The sequence below is a fragment of the Trichosurus vulpecula genome, chromosome 5 (genome assembly GCF_011100635.1).
Source record: "Trichosurus vulpecula isolate mTriVul1 chromosome 5, mTriVul1.pri, whole genome shotgun sequence".
In the NCBI taxonomy this organism is placed as follows: Eukaryota; Metazoa; Chordata; class Mammalia; order Diprotodontia; family Phalangeridae; genus Trichosurus; species Trichosurus vulpecula.
The window spans coordinates 251,384,782-251,404,103 of record NC_050577.1 but is presented as its reverse complement, the minus strand read 5'-3'; the positions used below and the strand labels follow the sequence as shown (position 1 = coordinate 251,404,103).

The following is a 19,322-nucleotide window of genomic DNA, read 5'->3' as shown; positions in this document are numbered from 1 at the left end:
TGGACTCTTGACCAAGACCAGGCCCTTGATAAGCTTGAACTGGTTCAATCGGTTTGACCTCTCTAGTTCGCCTGATTGCCTAAGTCATGTTCTCCTCAAATGGCTCGTTTAAGCATGTGTACAAGCCTCTGACCTTTTACCTGACTGACCTGAGGCCTGGTTTCTGCTAAAGCTGGGGTGGTGGAGTGGGGGAAGTACATCTTCAGTTCTGTGGAAACAAAACTCCTCCTTCCATTTCTTACACAAATCAATGACCCTCCACTGCCCCATTGCTGAGACGTATTCCAAGACAAAAGATCTCACTTTGCCTGCCCTATTCAAACAAAGGCCAGACTCATCAAAGAAACTTAAGAGAAGAACAGCAAAAAATCCTGCCCTGATTATCACTACAGCACATGGACCTGGTACTTGACAGCATCCTGGGGCGCAAGTTGGCCTCCCCCAAGAAGGGCCAAAAGACCTGCAAACAGAGGGGCGCTGAGAGCAAGCTCACCAAATTCCTGCCCCCAGTTGGTGATGAAAATGGGAAGAGGCTCTCTAGCTGTGCAAGGAAGAGGGCAGCCATGAGGAGATCAGAGTCTTCAGGGGTTCCTGAAACAAAGAAACTATCTCCTAATCCAAAACCTATAATAAAAGATGCTGTCCAGCCCTCTGGGAAGAAAGGACCCCAGGCCTCCGGGCTCGAAATAGGAAGTAAAACATTGCTTGTACCTGCTAAGGACAAAAAGCACCCAGCCCCGCCTCATAACAGTGATGAAGAGGAGGACTCTGAGGACAATGACGCAGGTAGTGAAGGGGATAGCTGTGAAGAGGTTTAAGAAAAATGATGATGGTAGGGAACCATAGGTTTCTAGGGGTGCTCGAGACCCCAAAATACCTACACGCCGGGTCCTGCCAAAAGAATTCAACTCAAGCCTTCTCAGCCAAGGAAAAAGAAAAAGTTTATTAGGGATTCACCATAATGGGTTGTCTTAAGAAATCCACCCTTTGTGACGCCTCTTTTCACAAGCGGGCCAGATTCAACGTACTGAGCTAGATTGAATCTGAGCACCTTCATGGAGGCAAGATGAGACATATATACACAAAGATTGTGGAAGGGATTGAGGGGTGGTCTGGGGTCACTAGAGGAAGGGTTTAGGGAGGGTCTTGAGGAGGAGTCTAAGGAGGACCTAGATGAGGTCAGACTCCATGGACTGGGATGAAGTCAGACTCCAGGGTAGGGAAATAGCTGTAGGCTACCTGGAAATGACAGACAATAAGAGAGGTAGGGTAACTGGGCTAGGGTATAGATGCTTTGATCAGGATTAAGGGTGGGCTAGGCTAGGTGGAGATCTGGGCCTAATGATAATGTAAAGCTTATGGCCTTAGGGGAAGGCAAGATCTAGTTGGAAGATTCAAGGAGAGTTCAAGGGGGTTCCCAGAGACTGTACTCCAGGCTCAAGGGGGTTCTCAGAGACTGTGCCCTCATCAGCTGGGCTTCTATGAATAATGAAGATGATGTGGTAGATGATTATGGTGTGGCCTCAGAAGAAGAAACTGATGAAGATGATCAGCTCTTGCCCATTGAGAAGGCTGTTCAGAAGCAAAGGGCTCAGGAAGCAGAAATGCTGAGTCAGTGGAGTTCAGACAACACTGGTGATAAGGAGGAAGCAGGACACTCTCCCCAGCCAAAATCCAAAAATGATGGTGAAGAAAATAGGGATCTTCAGATCAACTTGGACAAGGATGAAAAATTTCTATTTCTCTCTGGCAAGGAGATAGAGCCTCCAGATCTGCAGTCTGTACACCAGTGAATCCCGGACATTGTGGGAGTGCTGCAGGACTTTGGGTCTCAGCGAGAGAAAGATCGGTCTTGGACTGAGAACCTGAGCCGGCTTTGGAAAGACTTGACTATGTACTACTCCTATGGAGACTTCCTGATTGGCAAGATAATGGACATTTCCCTTCTTTCTGAGCTAGTGGAATTCCTAGAAGCTAATAAGGTTCCCTGATCCGTCACCTTCTGGACCAACACTCTGAAAACCCATCACCAGAATTTGGCTCAGTTCTTGATGAACTGAAGGGTGAATCTGGATCCCTTGGGTAGTCAAAAACTGGACTAGCGGTGTATGACTCTTCTGTGCCCACTGGGGCTATCCCTGAGTATTTGGCAGGGCACTACATCCTCAAGGTGTTTCCAGTATGCTGCCTGTCATTGCCTTGGCACTGCAGGAATACCAGTGTATTTTGGATATTTGTTGTGCCCCTAGTGGCAAGACTAGCTATGTGGCCCAACTGATGAAGAACACAGGAGTGATCCTTGCCAATGATGCTACCGCTGAGTGTCTTAAGAGTGTTGTAGGCAATCTGCACCAGTTGGGGGTCACCAACACCATCAGCAGCCACGATGATGGACGTCATTTCCCTAAGGTGGTAGGAGGCTTCAATCAGGTGCTGCTTGATGCCCCATGTAGCAGCACTGATATCATCTCTCAGGCCCATCTGTGAAGACTAACAAGAATGAGAAAGACTTCAAGAGATGTGTCCATATCCAAAAGGAATTGCTTCTGAGTGCTACTGATTCTGCTGCTTCCAAGACTGGAGGCTACATTGTCTACTGCACTTACTCCATTGTGGTACAAAAAAATGAATGGATGGTGGAGTATTCCCTGAAGAGGAGGAATGCGCAGCTGGTGTCTATGGGACTGGACTTTGGCCAGGAGGGCTTTCCCCACTTCAGAGAACATTGATTCGATCCCACACTTTGCTCTACCTGACATTCCTATCCCTGTACATACAACATGGATGGCTTCTTCATCGCCAAGTTCAAGAAGTTTCCCAATGCAATACCTCAGTCTAAGAAAAATGATGCAGCAGCAGACCCCACAGACTCCACAGATTCCAGACTGACTGATGGGCCTTCTGCAGCTAAAGCCCAGGTGGTCCCTCAGCCTAAAAATCAGCCCTAAGCTTGTCAAGGACAACAAGCAAGCTAGAAAGGCAAAGATGAAGCTGGGAGATGAACAGGCAGAGGTGAAGCAAAAACAGCATGCCCCTAAGAAGACTGTTTTCAGAATGGGAAGCCCATCCACAGGGGCCCTCAGCCTCCTACAGCAAGGACTCCTAGTTCCAGCCAGCCCCCACCTAAGAGGAAGCAGAAATCTCACTCCTAATAACAGCAGCCACTGTGGGGCCTTGAACTACCAGACTGGTGTGACTGTGAGCTTCTTTCAGGAGCTTGGCCTCATCTTTAAAAGAGAAGCCGTTGAGAGAGAAGTCCAATTAACCTTCTCCTTCCCTTGTATACACATAAATATGCCCGTCCCCACCTCTGGAAAAAAAAAAAGAGAGATAAAGGCCTATTTGAAAAAAAAAAGTGCTTTAATAACAATCTAGAAGACCCATGGAGCAATGATTGGTATAAGGAAATTGTGACGAATTTCTAATGATGGTTTTTGGTCAAGAAATGTCATAAAAAGTTGTAATGAGGAAACATGGTTAGGAAAGGAGGTGGATCATTCTTGTACTATGTCCCCCTTTTGAAAGTAAGCTCATTGAGAGCAGGGACTGTCTTTGCTATTTTTATCACCAGAGTTTAGCACAGTGCATCGAAAATAGTAGCTGCTTAACAAATGCTTTATTCTTTAATTTTTTCATTCATGTATGTGGTGTGAGAAAGGAGTTAACAATACATGGATAGCCTGAGTACTTCTTTGCTGTCCTTGCATTGTGAAAATACCTAGAGGAAGGACCCTAGCACATTGTGTAGATTTTCTATAGAAGAGCTATAGAATATGGATAAGAAGGCATGGAAAGGGTGTGATGTGCGCCAGTATAGGTAATGCACATGACACAATGATGTCCTGGATCCGTTGATATATTCAAGTAGAAACAGATATACTTTCCTAAGGAAGACCTAGAAGAAAGCCCCAAGGATGGGGCTCTGGGGTATTCTAGCCACTCTTTTCTCCCCATCTTGACTCCCTGGTAAACCAATTAAACTCTACACTTTCCTGCTCTCTTGAATTCCTAGCCCCCTTAGATTAGGAGCCTATTACTCCTAGCCAAGCCTCAGTCTTGGATCACTCCCACCGTTCACTATTTTTATACCTACACATGTACTGCTGAACAAAGGTGGAGAAAACCACACAGCTGTTCTGACAGGGTTCACTACAAATTTATGTTACATAACTTCCATTGGCCCCTCACTGCTGCCATGCAACCCTACTATACATCCCTCATCAAATCACTATCCCACTCTCCATATGGACTCTTTCAAATCGTTTCACCCCTCCTCAAACCTCCCATGGCTCTCCCTCCCCCTTTTTCCTCAGCTGACAACCTTGCTTCATATTTTACAGAAAAAATTGAGGTCATTCACTATGAACTTTCTCTTCTCCCCTCTTCCTAATCTCCTATCACTCAGGTACTTTTCTGCCACCATCTCCTCCTTCACCCCTGTCTCACATGATGAAGTAGCCTTACTCCTTACCAAGGCTAATTCCTCTACTTATTCAAGTGATCCCACTCCATCCCGTCTCCTCCAACAGATTGCCCCCTTTGTCATCCACACTGTTTCATTTATTTTCAATCTTTCCCTAGGCTCATTTCTTACTCCCTATAAACATGGCCATGTCTCCTTTATCTTGAGAAAACTCCTACTTTTTCCTTCCATCTCTGCTAATTATCAACCTATTTCTCTTTGTAGTTAAACTCCTCAAAAAGACTGTCTGCCATATGTGCCTTCACTTTCCCTCTTCTCTCTCTCTTCTTAACCCCTTACAATCTGGCTTCTGACCTTATTTTTCCACCGAAATGGCTCTCTCCAAAGTTACTAATGATCTCTTAGTTGCCAAATCCAGTGGCCTTTTCTTGATCCTCATTCTCCTTGACCTCTCTGGAGTCTTTGACACTGTTGATCACCCTCTCTTCCTTGATACTCTCTTCTCTCTAGGTTTTTGATGTACCCCTCTCTCCTCCTACATATCTGACAGCTCCTTCTGTCTCCTTTGCTGGATCTTCCTCCAGATGACACCCTCTAATGGTAGGTATCCCTCAGAGCTCTGTCCCCGACCCTCTTCTCTTCTCCTATACTTCTTCACTTGGTGACCTCATCAGTTCCCATGGGTTTAATTACCATCTCTATGCTAATGATTCTTGAATCTACCTTTCCTGCCCCAATCTTTCTGCTGAACTCCAAGCTCACATTTCTAACTTCTTTTCAGACATCTCAAACTGGATGTCCAGTAGACGTGTTAAATTCAATAGGTCCAAAACAGAACTCATTGTCTTTCCTCCTAAAACCTCCCCACAAACTGTCTTCCCTATTACTGAAAAGGGCAATATAATTCTCCCAGACCCTCAGGCTCACAACCAGGGAGTCATCAGGGATTCTTCACCATCTCGCCCCACCAGTATCCAAGCTATTCCAAGGACTGTAACCGTTTCACCTTTGTAACATCTCTTGAATAAACCCCCTTCTCTGCTCTGACACTGCCACCACTCTGGTGTAGGTCCTCATCATTTCATGTCTGGATTATTGCAATAGCCAGCTGGTGGGTCAACCTGCCTCAAGTCTCCCCCCACTCCACTCCATCCTCCATTCCAGTCACCAAAGTGACTTTACTAATACATAGTTTTGATAATGTTACCTTCCACTTCAGTGTCTCCCTATTGTCTCCCGGAGCAAATACAAAATGCTCAGTTTAGCACTCAAAGCCTTCCATAACCTAGCCCCCTCCTACCTTTCCATTTTTTTTTTTTACACTTTCTTCTCTAACTCATGACACTGGCCCGTGGCTGTTTGACAAATGAGACAATCCATCTCTCAGATCTGGATATTTTTTCTGGTTGTTCCCATCCCTGGAATGATCTCCTTCCACTCCACTTCACTCCATTCCAAATAGTAACCTCCTTGGTTTCTTTAAGTCCCAACTAAAATCCTACCTCATACAGGAAGCCTTCCCCAAGCCCTCTTAATTCTAGTTCCCTCCCTCAGTTAATTATTTTCTATTTATCCTTTATATATCTTGCTTTGTATAAATTTGCTTGCATGTTGTCTTGCTTGTTAGATTGAGGGTGGAATTAAGCGGCAAGATCCATTCCTCATAAACTTCTGTATAATCTAGGAAAACCATATAAAAAGTAAAGAATGTAAACTAACCATAACTCTAGCAGGAGTGGAGGGAATAGTTACTCCTCCCCCCGCCCACTCTGGTCCTGAGTTCTTTGGGTGAGAATGGGGAAATCACATGGATCTTCCCAAGATCATGGGAAAAGGAAAGCAATGAGCTACGTCTCAGGCTAACTTCCTGACCGTGCCTTGGGGAGTCCTGTGATCCCCACTGTGGTGTTTTCCCTGGGGAACCCTGTGGTCTGCACAGCCTTCTTAAGGGGACATCACTTGGGACTTCCGGCCTTGTCTCAGGAGCCTTGGGAGCCTTGTAATCTTACCGCCATTCTAAGGGGCCATCACTTGGGTCCTCCTTTGGGTCTGACCCCTAGGAGGCTCTGTGATGCCCACAGATTAAGGGGGGCTACCACTTGGTCTTCCTCTGGGAGTCTTGTGGTCTGCACAGCCTTCCTTAGGGATTATCACAGGGTTCTTCCTCAGGACTTTGGCCCTACCTAGGAAGTCCAGTGATCCCCAAAACTGCATTTCTCACAATTTAGGGAAGTCCAGTGATCCCAAAACCATGTTTCTCACAATTTGTATATGATGTGGTGCTTTCCCACACTCTGGTTTCCCACAGGAATGCTAAGTTGTTGGAAGGTTAGCATTTCACTTTTGGGGGTACACTCATGGAAAGGGTGACAAGACTCTGTGTAAGCCATTGAAATAGCCACCCCCCACCCTGGCTTTGAAAAAACGCAGATGTTGGTGCTTCTCTTGTAATTTCTGCTTGTATTTGCCCTGAAGTTCAGGGGGCTGATCTTTTCCCCCTGAACTAAGTGTATGTGTGTGTAATTAAACTGAGATTGTTAACCCCTTAAAGTTGCTTTTCTTAGAAAAGCAGATCAAAGAACCTGTATTGGCAGCCCTTCCTGTATGCTGTTGTTGGTCTTACATAGCCACAGTAGCTGCTAGCAACAGTGTTGTTACACATGCCAGTCCCTTATCTTGATAGTACATTATGGTTTTGATGAGTGTCAGATGCTACTGAGTAGGCACGAGAATTTTGTTAAAATGCATTCCCTAGGGATTTCAGTTTCATTCTAAAGATTGGGCAAGATGGAGTTAAAGAAAGGATTTAAATTATACATAAGAAAATTAATTTTTTACCTCTGGCTCTCATGGAGGAAGGTTGTATGAAAAGGAGGGAAAGAAAAATGAAGAACCTGAACAAATCAAGATGGCAAAGAAAATCATGTAGCTGAATTGGAGAGGTTCAGATTATTGAAGTGCATCAGAGATTGAATTTGGGGAAGAATGATTTGAGGGAAATTAAGGAAAATTTAAAGAACAATTTCCAGACCAAGATACTGATCTAGAACCTATTTCTAGGCTGTAAAAGAAGCAAGATCAAGGACAATTAGGTTAGATATAAAAGAAAGATTGAGGAGGTAAAAAGGATTTTGAAATAGAAACTGAAGAGGTACACCCCAACAAAAAAGACAAAATAAATGTAGTTGGCAATACAAAGCAAGATAAGCAAGAAAAAGGAAGTGCGACAATTAGAGTTAAAGAAATTGATAGAGTGGATCAGTGAGTGGAAAGTATCAGACAGGAGACTCACATAAGACTTAAGGAGAAGTGGGAGCAACTGCTGTGGTGATGTTGAGACAGCAGAAAGGATTTTCCATGGAGTTGCCAAGTTATTAAGAAGTGAAAATTAGCTGGGAAAAAGTTTCAACTAGGTGTTTGGGATTGAAGTGTAACACCCACAAGTAGGCTAGTTGCAAGAAACAAGGCTAAAATTTCAACAGCTATAGAGATTAAATTTTGTAGTGACTTGCACTGAATGTGCAATGTTTATATTCCCTAACTGAATGACTATAACCTGCATTCCAGTGATAGGCTGAACTCCCTCCTGGAAGAGGAAATGAAAGAACTAGAATAACCCTCTATATTCCAGGATATTAGGGAGAATGAAGGGTTCCCAAAAGAAACAGAAGACTTTGCTAGCTGGGCTGAAGGTGAAGGGAGCCTGGCTGGAAGCCGACCCTTATCAGGATGATGGATCAATGAAAGAGTGTGTGTGAGGTAAATAAAATGTGAAGACTTCACAGGGAAGATATGTATAAATATATATCTATATCTATACTAAGAAATGTTTAAAAATCAAGAAATAGGGAGGTGGAAAAATTCTGAGGCTGTGAGAGTCTGATGGCTCAGCCTCTGGGAAAGTTTATCCTGAAACTTTTTGTTCTTTCTTATGGTTCTGGTTTAAAGATTTGCTCAGTAAGAATAGGGTCACTGTGACCTGCTTTCCTTTACTGTAAAAGTACTGTAAGAGAATGGAGAGGGTCTCCCCCACCCCTTATTGTATTCTCCTTCTTTAGATTTATAGATGTCACCTCAGTTGTAATCATTAACTAAGGGAATGGGAATTGGAGTTTTTGTGCTTAGATTTCCCGGTTCTTTGTCTAACTTTCGTGCTCAGATTGTAAGCCCATCTCCCAGCCAATGGTGAGAAAGGTCAGAGGTGGGCAGGAATTCTCTTGTGTTAGGTATAATTATTGGTGCTTTGCTCCTTGTAAAACGCCTCCCTTGCTAGATGTGTTCTGGCAGAGGACGCCCTATTCTCAAGAATTGAATAAAATTTATTTCAGTTCCCACCCTGAGATGGCTCCTTATTATAAATTTGATTGGTGAGGGTCTTTCATCCCACATAAGTGTTACATAGAGGAGAAAGAGAAAGAAAAGGAAAGCTATGTAATTAAAGCTTTTAAAGAGGTCCCTGATGATGAGAATGCTGAATGCTCTGAGGAGAGAGAAGCTATGAGTGAGAGCTCACTTAGAAAGGGGCAGAAGAAGGAGAGAACAGTAGTGATAGTTGGTGATAGTGATACTTGGTGATGTCCCAATCAGTTGCACTAAGACAGCTATTTGTAGACCTGATAATAATTGAGAGTCTTCTAATATTGATTATTGTCTTTCTGGACCATGTGTGCAAAACATAAAGAACATCTACCAAGACTTATTAAAGCATATGATCATTGCCTATGGTGATTCACATGGGCTAAAATGACACTTCCAATAAATATTACTGTGCATAATTATGATAATTTTTTATTATGAAGTACCAGGCAAGAAATTGGAGAGACTGTGTTTTCTTCACTGTTGTCCACTGAAGGCAAGGGATATAGAAAAGAGAAAAATTAATTTGGGAAGGGAACAGGTGGCTGAGGACGTGGTGTCTGAGAATGGGATTTGGATTTCTGGATCACATTTTATAATATAGTGTTGACAGATTCCTGGCCAGAAATGGAGTACACCTAACAAAGGTAGATAAGAATGCATTTGCTGGGTATTTTTCAAATCTAATCAAATGTTCTTAAACTAAAAAGGATGGAGGAAGAATGGGACTGCCTATGTATAGCCCAAAGCTAGATATTATAGAGAAATAAAAAAGGCCAAAAAAGGAAAAGTAATAAAAATTCACGGAAGAGAAAATCCAAGAAAGGAGGCAGGAGCAAAACAAATGGACCCAAATGTCTATTAAATGCCCAACTAAGTGGGAAGAAGTATCACTAAGATTTGATGGGATGATAGCCATAACTAGACTATGGTGCTAGATGATTATATCTTATTGACAAAAAAAAAAAAAGATAGGGATTCAGGGTAAGATAGTCCCATGAAAAGTGCAAAGGAGCCCAACTTGTCCTAATTTTACCCCAGTAACGATCTAAAAAGAGTACAGATAGAATAAACTCTATAACTGAAATAATCTGCTTCCCCTCCTCTACCCCTCTCTCTCCTCCTCACTCAAGCTGTGATCACAGGTTCTAAATCTTCTTTTCTTTCCTTTTTACCTCCTTTTCATGATCCACACTCTAAAGTTGGAGTTTATTTTGCTTCCCTCTATCTTAAACGGCCCCTCTCTCTGTCTTCAATAATTTTTAAATTTATTTATTTTACTTTATTATTTTTAAAATTATTTTATTTTTAATTTATTAGGCTCTTTTTAATTTATTCCTATAGAAAACTTGGAGTGTGTCATTGTGTTCAATCCTCCCTTTTTTCTAGTTCAGATAAAAATGAGGTTCATGTGATACTCATTCCTCCCCACCCCATTCTCTGTATTTCTATACATCCCACATACCTTGATTTAGTGAGATAAGTTCCCTCTCCTCCCCTACTATGTTCTCCTTTCCCTCCCTTTTCTCTCTTCTTTTAAGACCACAAAGTTCACTCTTGATAAAGTACAAACTCATTCAGCCCTAGGTACTTGCCCACTACCTGGCCCCCTCTCCCTTTTTTTTCTTTGTCTCTTTAACACTTCTTTTAAGAATGAAAAATTTATTCAAAATTGGTATACCTACGCCCGCCCCAACTCAGCCTTTGAAAAAAAAAAAAAGAACTGGTATAGGTAACTAGAGCTGGAAAACTGAGTGATGCAGAGAGGAGAGGGGCTGTATACAAAGAATAAAGTCACATGACCCCAGGAAAGGAGGAACCCTGTGGTCTCAATGATGGTAATCTAACAAAGCAGTTAGGAGTTCCCCAATCAAGTCAGGAGCTGTGGGAACACAAAGTAATATTGTGAAGTAACAATGATGAAGCAATAGAATTCCTGAACCAAGCATTCTGGCACAACAGAGTACTTCCTCCTGCCCAATGCCAAGTTCAGGGATCAAACAAAAAAGTTTCTGGACCAAGGTGGAACTAAAAACAGAAACAGAGAAGGAGCAGTCACAGTATGGAGGACCAAACTTCTATCTTACTTTTATAGACAGTATGCATTAAGAAGATCATGTGGTGGGGCAGCTAGGTGGCGCAGTGAGTAGAGCACTGGCTCTGGAGTGAGGAGGACCTGAGTTCAAATCCGGCCTCAGACACTTGACACACTTACTAGCTGTGTGACCTTGGGCAAGTCACTTAACCCCAATTGCCCTGTCTTCCCCCTTCAAAAAAAAAATAAAAATTTAAAAAAGGAAAAAAAAAGATCGTGTGGTTTCAAAGAAGGAAGTTACCTAAGGTGATTTCTCCTTGGGGGAAAACCTCAATTTGGGGGGAGAGACCTCAACGTGGGACACAGTTCCTACCTCTGGACCCCACCATCTTGGTAGCTAGAGAAAATAGACTCTTGCTCTCTTACACTGCTTCAGTGCATGTTCAAAGCAGTTAATTCCCCATTTCCTCGAAGGATGTTTGGCAGCAACACATGGCTAGTCTTTGTCCCCATCCCACTTCCAAATGGAGTCAAGTGGAATACTATGAGGTGGTAGAGGGGAGAGAGGGAGCCTACTCAACATTGGAATGAGTCCTGAGGCAGAGCTTATGTGGATAAAGAAGACCTTAAACATGCCTCTTTTATAAGAAGAGCCCTAGGACTCTATGAACCCCTGCCTTAATCAGGAGTCAGCTAAGTGGTTGTTGTTTGTCCTTCATTCTCAAAAAGGACCGTGACATCAGGAAGGTGATACTGTGACTTACAAGTGAATTGGATTTAAGTGAGGGAGGGCTGTGAAAATCACCAGCCTCACTTTCTCCTCTAAAGCCATCTGGGTCCAGTGGTAAGATAAAGATCTGGATAACTGGAGATGGCCCTGGGCTTTTTCTCTCTTGTAAACCAAAGACCCAGCCAGGTGGTGCAGTATATACATCACTGGACCTGGTGTTGGAAAGACTTGAGTTCAAAATCCAGCCTCCGACACTTATTATCTTTGTGATCCTGGGCAAGTCACTCAAGCTCTGTCTGCCTCAGTTTCCTCAATTGTAAATGGGGATGATAATAGCACTGAACTCCCAGGGTTATTGTGAGGATCAAACTAGATATTTTCAAAGCACTTAGCACGATTCCTGGCACTTAGTAGGGCTTAATAAATGCTTGTTCTCTCCCCTCTCCAACAGCCATAATCAGGCAGGACCAGGTATTTGATACCTGCCCTGATGCTTTGCACATATTCCTCCACCAGCTCTTTCTCAGAAACTGATAATCAAATCAACATCATCTTTGCTTCTGTGAAGGGCATCTCAATTTATTGCCCTAAGACTCTACTAAAAATCCTTGTGACTGAGAATGAGTGTTCATGAGAGAACGGGAGAGCAGAAGGCTTTGGTCTAGGCATGCTACCACTCAGAATCACAAGACTCTGAGTGGATAGGCTGCCTAGCCAAAGCCCCCTTTTCAGGCTATAACACCCCATTCTCTCATACACATTCATGTCAGCCCCATGCCCCCAGAAGTCCCTATCACATCTCTATCCACCTTCCATTGTGCCCTCTGATACTCCTGTTCTATTATTAAACTTCCCTTCATATCAGACCTGTATCTTATCCCTACAAATTGCTTGAAATATATTTTGCACGAACTTATATATGAGCATGTAATATCCCTTCAATATAAGTCCTTTGAGGGAGAGAAGCAAGAATTGCTTCCTCTTTTCTTGTATCCACAGTGCCTAACACAGTGACAATAAATGCTTACTGGATTGAGTTGCATATCAGTGCTTATCAACATCTCCCCCAAAGCCAGCACTCAGAACTGGATATACTATTCCAGGTGTGGTCTGATTAGAGCAGAATAGAGAATGACTTTATAGAGACCTTCTTCATTCCAGACATTATATTTCTCTTATGACAGCATAAGACTGTGCTGCCCATGGAAGCTCCCTCCATTTATGACCACCATGGTGTGGAGTAACATGGAGAAATTCAGACTGATATAAGTACTTTATTATATATACATGACACTAGCTCAAAACTATGGAGGAAATAGATTTGTTCCATGTGAATTCATTCAGCTTCCCTTCTGGATAGAGGTCCTCACATTCAATAAGCCTCAACTTACTCTCCTTTAAAGACCATGATGGTCTTAAGCAAATGTCATTGAAACATCAGTCCTGGATGCTCCCCCTCTGTTGTTGTTTTTCCTCTCCTCATTTAATATCATTTACATAGATTAGAATAATTTGCACATGCTCAGTACAAGTTCCAATTGGGATAGTCCTCTTTTTTTCCTAGGAACAGTCCTACGGAGGTGGCTTATCAGGGACTTGGTTCATCTTCTGGCAATCTTGATCAGTTCGCTGCTGATGGAAGAAATTTTGCAGCTATCTTCTTTCTGCTAGTGTCTGGCAAGTCTGTTGTATGAAGTCCATAGACTCTTATTCCTTCTCTTTGTCCTGCCCCTTCCTTCTGACCTTAAAATAACATGTTACAGTCACTTGTTTGTGAGCACCAGTGATCACACCCTCATGACTTGTCATAATACCTTGGTCAACCACCATCAATAGCAACTGCCTCCCATCCTGGGTGTGGGAACAAGTATAGACTATAAAGGACAATTCCTACTATTCCCTACTGAAGGGCCCAAAGGACTTTGGAGATTTGGGACCATTTCTGGGACACCCTCAAACGATGAGACATTCAGACTTCAGTGTCATTCTTGAAGTCTAGTAATTAATACAATTTATGGACTATTACAAAACAGTTCTTCTGACCAGAACTTGCAAATTATTTCTTAAAGAGCCAAAATGTCCAATGCCACTTCACCTGTCACTAGGCCAGCCTCCAACCTATTAACTGCTCATGCCAACCACTTCTCCCATTCTTTGATATAGCCTTTGGGCAAAAAGGCTTTATGATTATAGTCAAGTGACTCCATCTATTCTTTTAACAGCTTTCTCAGCCTTATCCTACCATACATGCCCATCACCACCTGAATCTGCCAACTAATTAGAAATGTGAATTTTCTGAGTCCTGAGTTTTCTTAGCTGCCAAAAGGGAGGGATGGATAAGATGCTTTCTACATCAGAACCTCACCTCAGACATCTTTTTACAAATTCACTCTTTCCCCTGAAGCTATATACTGCATCCTGTAGGCTGCATGACTGTACCCCCTATTCCCCCAACCCCCTCCTCCACCAAGGTACTGTTTTAGGGCTAGCCTACTCAGGTGCCAAGGTCTGTCTCAAAAGTAGCCTGGCAGGCTTGCCACTCAACACAAGAAAAAAAGCTTGAAATAGCAAATCCCACGTTAATCTTTCTGACAGTTGCCTCTATCTGTCCCTACACCGATGCAACAAATAGAATGATAGACAATCCTAAATCTGCCAATTTGGGCACTCCATTGTCCCTCTACTAATCCCTGGTTCCAGGGACAGCTCAAGAGTCTCCAATTTACTCTCAATAAATTTTGTAGCATTTGGGCTGCAAGTATTCAATCAGTCACATGGAATCCATTCAATGCCCATTAATAAAGTTAAAAAGGCAAAAGAAAAAGTTTTGAAAGCATGAACACTTTTGACAAGCTATCCTCATATCTTAAAAAAAGATTCATAAACCCTGAAATGAAGACTTTTCACAAGAACAAACTGACTTCTTAATTCATGTACCAGCTTCATGTAGCCCCTTATCATGATTAATTTAGGGGACTAAAACTTACATTGGCCTGGCATCAGCTAAAATTTTATATTCCAAAACTCATTCCTTTCCAGGCCTTGTGCTATGGACTTCCTCTACTATGTCTTGGATACTTACTCCCTCCCCTTTTCAGCACCCTGTTATGTACAATATTGTCTTTATTCTGTTAGAATATAAACTCCTTGAGGGCAGGAACGGTCTTGCTTCCAGCTCTTAGCATAGTGCTTGGTACATAGCAAATGTTTAATAAATGCCTGTTGACTAATTATCAAATTCGGAGGAATAATGATTTCCTAATTCAGATGTAAAGTCACTTCTCCCATTCCACCCTCCCCAACACGTTATCTTTTTTTTCCCTCACTCCTCTCTTAGCTGCAACTTCCTGAAGGCTTTTTTTACTTTCTTACTAAAACTGTCAAATATTTCCTTGCACACACTGAAATTCAGAAACCTGATTTGATTTTTTTCTCCCAAATTCTCTTGCACTGCTAGGGAAAGACACAATATATTCCCCCAAACTAAATTAATCCCCGACACATTGTGGCATATGTATTTAAAAAGTAAGTACACACACACACACACACACACACACACACACACACACCCCTCTACACCATAAAGACAATTTTAAAATCATCATTTGCCTAAGAAAGATTAAACTTTAGTTAACTTTTCCAAATCTATGGCACCTCTTTAGAAGTTTCCCCCCCTTTCTCAGAGATGTCTGGGTCCTTCAAAGTCATTATTTGCTTTTCATATTTTTCCCTGAGTCTTAAGCAGTATTATTATTTATTATGTCCTCCCAGCTTACTGACACGCAATAGATTTCCAAGATTTCCCATATGTGAAAGGCCTCCTGTCTCTTTTAGTTATCTGATAACATTTTGCAACCTGCTATGTAAAGTGATATCCCACATCCAGGGCAAGCATACTACCCCTCCCAAATTCTAGTTCATTTTAACAAATGCATCTGCTCCTTTCGTTCCTATATCCCCTGAATTCACTCTAACCTCAGTAACCAGCTGGCATGTGAGCACACACCTTTCCTCTCTCAATTACATCCCCCTCTTCATGCTTGTGTTCTCAGAGATCCAAGATCACTTCCTGAAATGCATCAAGTCTCTCCACCAGGATCTAAGAGCACCCTTTCCCATCGTTTGATCTAATACCATTCCCCTTAGATGAAATGCAATTGCTCCCAGTTACCTCTCTTCTGTCCTGGCCCCTGAGGTTGAGAGTATTATAGAGGAAACTCAAACGTAGCTAAGAACCTTTGTGCCTACGTAGCCTATGTCGATCTGAAATAAAGACAACCAAAACAGCAAAAGCGAGGATTTGTAGCAGAGATAAGCCAGGGGCATTGTGCAGCACCAGGATGCAGAATGCCCAAGAAGGACAGACGAGGGGCAAGGTTAAATATTGTTCAATTGCTAGGAAGTCTCATGAGAGGCAAAGCCTCAAGAAGCTGTTACGTAAATTGTTTTGCATAACAACCAAATGTCCCTAGAGAAGGCTGGGGGAGGATGAGGAGTGGTGACATCTGGGCCCTCTCTTTTCTTTTTTTAAAGTGGCTTAGATAGTTCTCTTTTAACTGGTTTCAATGCCCTAGGTGATTCCAGCCCTGGGATCGAGTAAGGTCAGCTGCATTCGACACCTATATAAGTTAGTTTAAAAGCTATGGGGAACAGTCTTCATGTGCATGGAAATCAACTTCCTGATGGCTGGAAACCAACTTCCCCTCTAGAACATTTCTAAATAAGAAAATTTATCAACACAAAGTAGTGTAATAGAAAAATGGCTAGACTGGAAGGCATGATCCCTGGGTTCTCACCCTGGCACTGATACTAACTAGATATATGAATCTGAACAAATCTCTTTAATCTCTAAAGGTTCAGAGTTTCCTTACTTGCCAAGTGGGAAGATTTAATAAAACATCTTTTCAGGCTCTTTCTATCAGGACTCTACTATGCACATATTTTTAAGTTTTTAATAAAAAATAATTTATTAAGTGTTTACTTGGCAGCCACCTTCATAAGTACTGGATGAGACACGCCTCTCAATGAGTAGCTAGATAGGGACCAGAATCTTGGTCTCTAATGATGTAGTCCACTGGGAAAAGCACTAGCTCTGGAATCAGAGGACTTGGGTTCAGATCCTACCTTTTATACTACATGTATGACCTTGGCTAGATCATAGACCTCTGTGGACTTGTCCAGTCTTAGACTGGATGGCTTCTAAAGCCTGCTCTGGATCACATATATCCCTTTAGAAAATTAATGTTTTATTGATGCTTTTTGTCTTGACATCATAGCAATTTCTTAATATGCCATCGGCACCCCCAAGTGAGACTAAACCAACAGGCAACCACGTCTAGCAGCACAGGCAACATTTTGTCCTCATAGTCCCCCACCTAGTATATGACATGACAGCCTGTGAATTACATGGCAGCTCCTTGAATTCATATAGCACTTTAAAGTTTGCAAATATTATCTCATTGATCCTCACAATAGCCCTATGAGGTAGGTGCTATCATCATCCTCATATTACAGATGAAGACATTAATCCAGAGAAAGGTTAAGCGACTTGCCCAGGGTCACACAGTTAATAAGTGCCTAAGGCAGGACTTGTATTCAAGTCTTCCTGAATCCAAGTCCAACAGCTCTGAGAAAGACAACCTCTCTCAGCTTCAGTTTCTGTATTTGAAAAACAGAGATAATAATAGCTCCTACTTCACAGCGTTGTGAGGAACAAATGAGATGTGTAAAATGTATAGCAAATCTTCAAGTACTATACAAATGTTAGCTTTTGTGATAATAACCAATGGTAGAACCCTAGTCTCGAAGTATCATATTTTCATCAAAATTTCCATCAAAAAATCCTATTTATTACTGTAATAGGGAGCTAGCCAAGGCCAGTTCTAATGAGTATATGCAGCATGGTCTGCCTGAGGCAGTTCCTATGTGGATTTAAGCATCACAGGTATTGTTTCAAGTCTGCTTACCATCAAAAGAAGAGGAGCCCTTTGATTGACTGCTGAAATAATAAGAATAATTTACATAGCACTTTGAGGTTTGGAAAGTACTTTACAAATATTATCTAATTTTATCCTTACAACAACCCTGGGAGGTAGGTACTATCATTATCTCTATTTTTCAGATGAGGAAACTGAGGCAAACAGGTTAATAGGTTGATACGTTAATAGGTTGATACGTTGATAGGTTAATAGGACTGGTCGTGCTTTCAGAAAGCACAAACCAATCAAAGAATTTTCACTTTCCTCCCTTGTTGTGTTTGCATGAAGAAGATATAAGCCCATGGATGAGAAGAAACCCTCCCCACAGAGGATCAATATGTGGTCCATGAATATGGGCCTTTGTTCCCTGTATTTGTTCTTCTCCACTTTTAGGTGAAAGAATATTAGAGACAGCTACCATCTTGTGAGGTTGGAAAGGCTGGAAGAGCAAGCCACCAGAGGTCCAAAAGCCAGGGTGTATGCTGAAGTGCATAGCTTGCTAAGCCTACTCTGCTGGTACAGCTTTGAGGAGTGATCAGAAACCCGCCCAATGGATTAATCCCACCCCAAAAAATCCAAGAAGCAAGGTCCTACAAGCAAGGGGATGACTTTGCCCAACACCTATGCCATATTATGAAGTGAACCTGGCAGGATAAATGCTTTCTAGCAATCACTTTAAGTTTGTTCCCTCTCTTCCAGTGACCAAAGTGGAGGAGGAAATTGAGAGAAAATGCCTCCTAATTTCTACTCTTATTATATCTTCTTAGTAAATATTATTCTGTAAAAGCTAATTGATGCTAATTAGCCAAATGATACTAGGGTCCTAGTCAATTGCCTGTCATATTGGGGAGAACACATAATAGCAGGTCTCAATAACATTAGAAAAGATGCATCAATTATTCAAGGATATTTCTGGAACCTTGATGACAAGATGTAGTGGGCTTGTCTCTGGGTTCTTGTTGTTGTTGTTCAGTTGTGTCTGACTCTTCATGACCCCATTTGGGGTTTTCTTGGCAAAGATGCTAGAGTGGTTTGCCGTTTCTTCTCCAGCTCATTTTAGAGATGAGGAATGGAGGCAAACAGAGTTAAGTGACTTGCCCTAGTAAGTGTCTGATGCCAGATTTGAACTCATGAAGACAAGTCTTCCTGACTCTAGGCTCTGCGCTCTATCCACTGCACCCCCTAGCTACACATCATAGAATGGTGATCAGTAAATTCAAAAGACCCAGTTAAGGAGATAAAGACTTACTATTTAACAAAAGCTTTTGGGCAAACCGGGAATCTGCCACCATATATAACATCTACCAAGATAAGCTTCTAAGTGGACACATGACTTGGATATTAAAGGTCATATAAAAAATAAAGTAGAGGAACGAGGATGAAAAACACCTTTCAGATCTACAGATACAGGAAGGATTAAGGACCAAACAAAGATAGAGGGGATCACAAGATAAAGTGAACATTTTTGATTCCATAAAATTTAAAAGGTTTTGAACAAACAAATCCTATGCAAAGAAAGGAAAGGAGCAGTTAATCAGGAAAGAAAAATCTTTGTGACAAAGGACTCTAAGGATCTCATTCTAAGACATATAAGCAACTGATTCAAATTTATAAGAATAAGAACCAATTCCCAACTAATAAATTATTAAAGAATAGAAACAGGAAATCTCAAGAGAAAAAAATCTGAGCTACTTAGAACCATATGGAAAAATGTTCCAAAAAGATAATTATCAGTAAAGTGCAAATTAAGGGAACTCTGAGGTTCCACTTCACTCCCATCAGATTTTTAAAAGTCAACAA

At 42.0% G+C, this 19,322-nt stretch overlaps 1 pseudogene; it reads left to right on the top strand.

Annotated features, from left to right (window-relative positions):
- The first annotated feature begins 395 nt into the window (after positions 1–395).
- On the top strand, positions 396–3,152 carry LOC118851247 (annotated as a pseudogene).
- Positions 3,153–19,322: the final 16,170 nt, after the last annotated feature.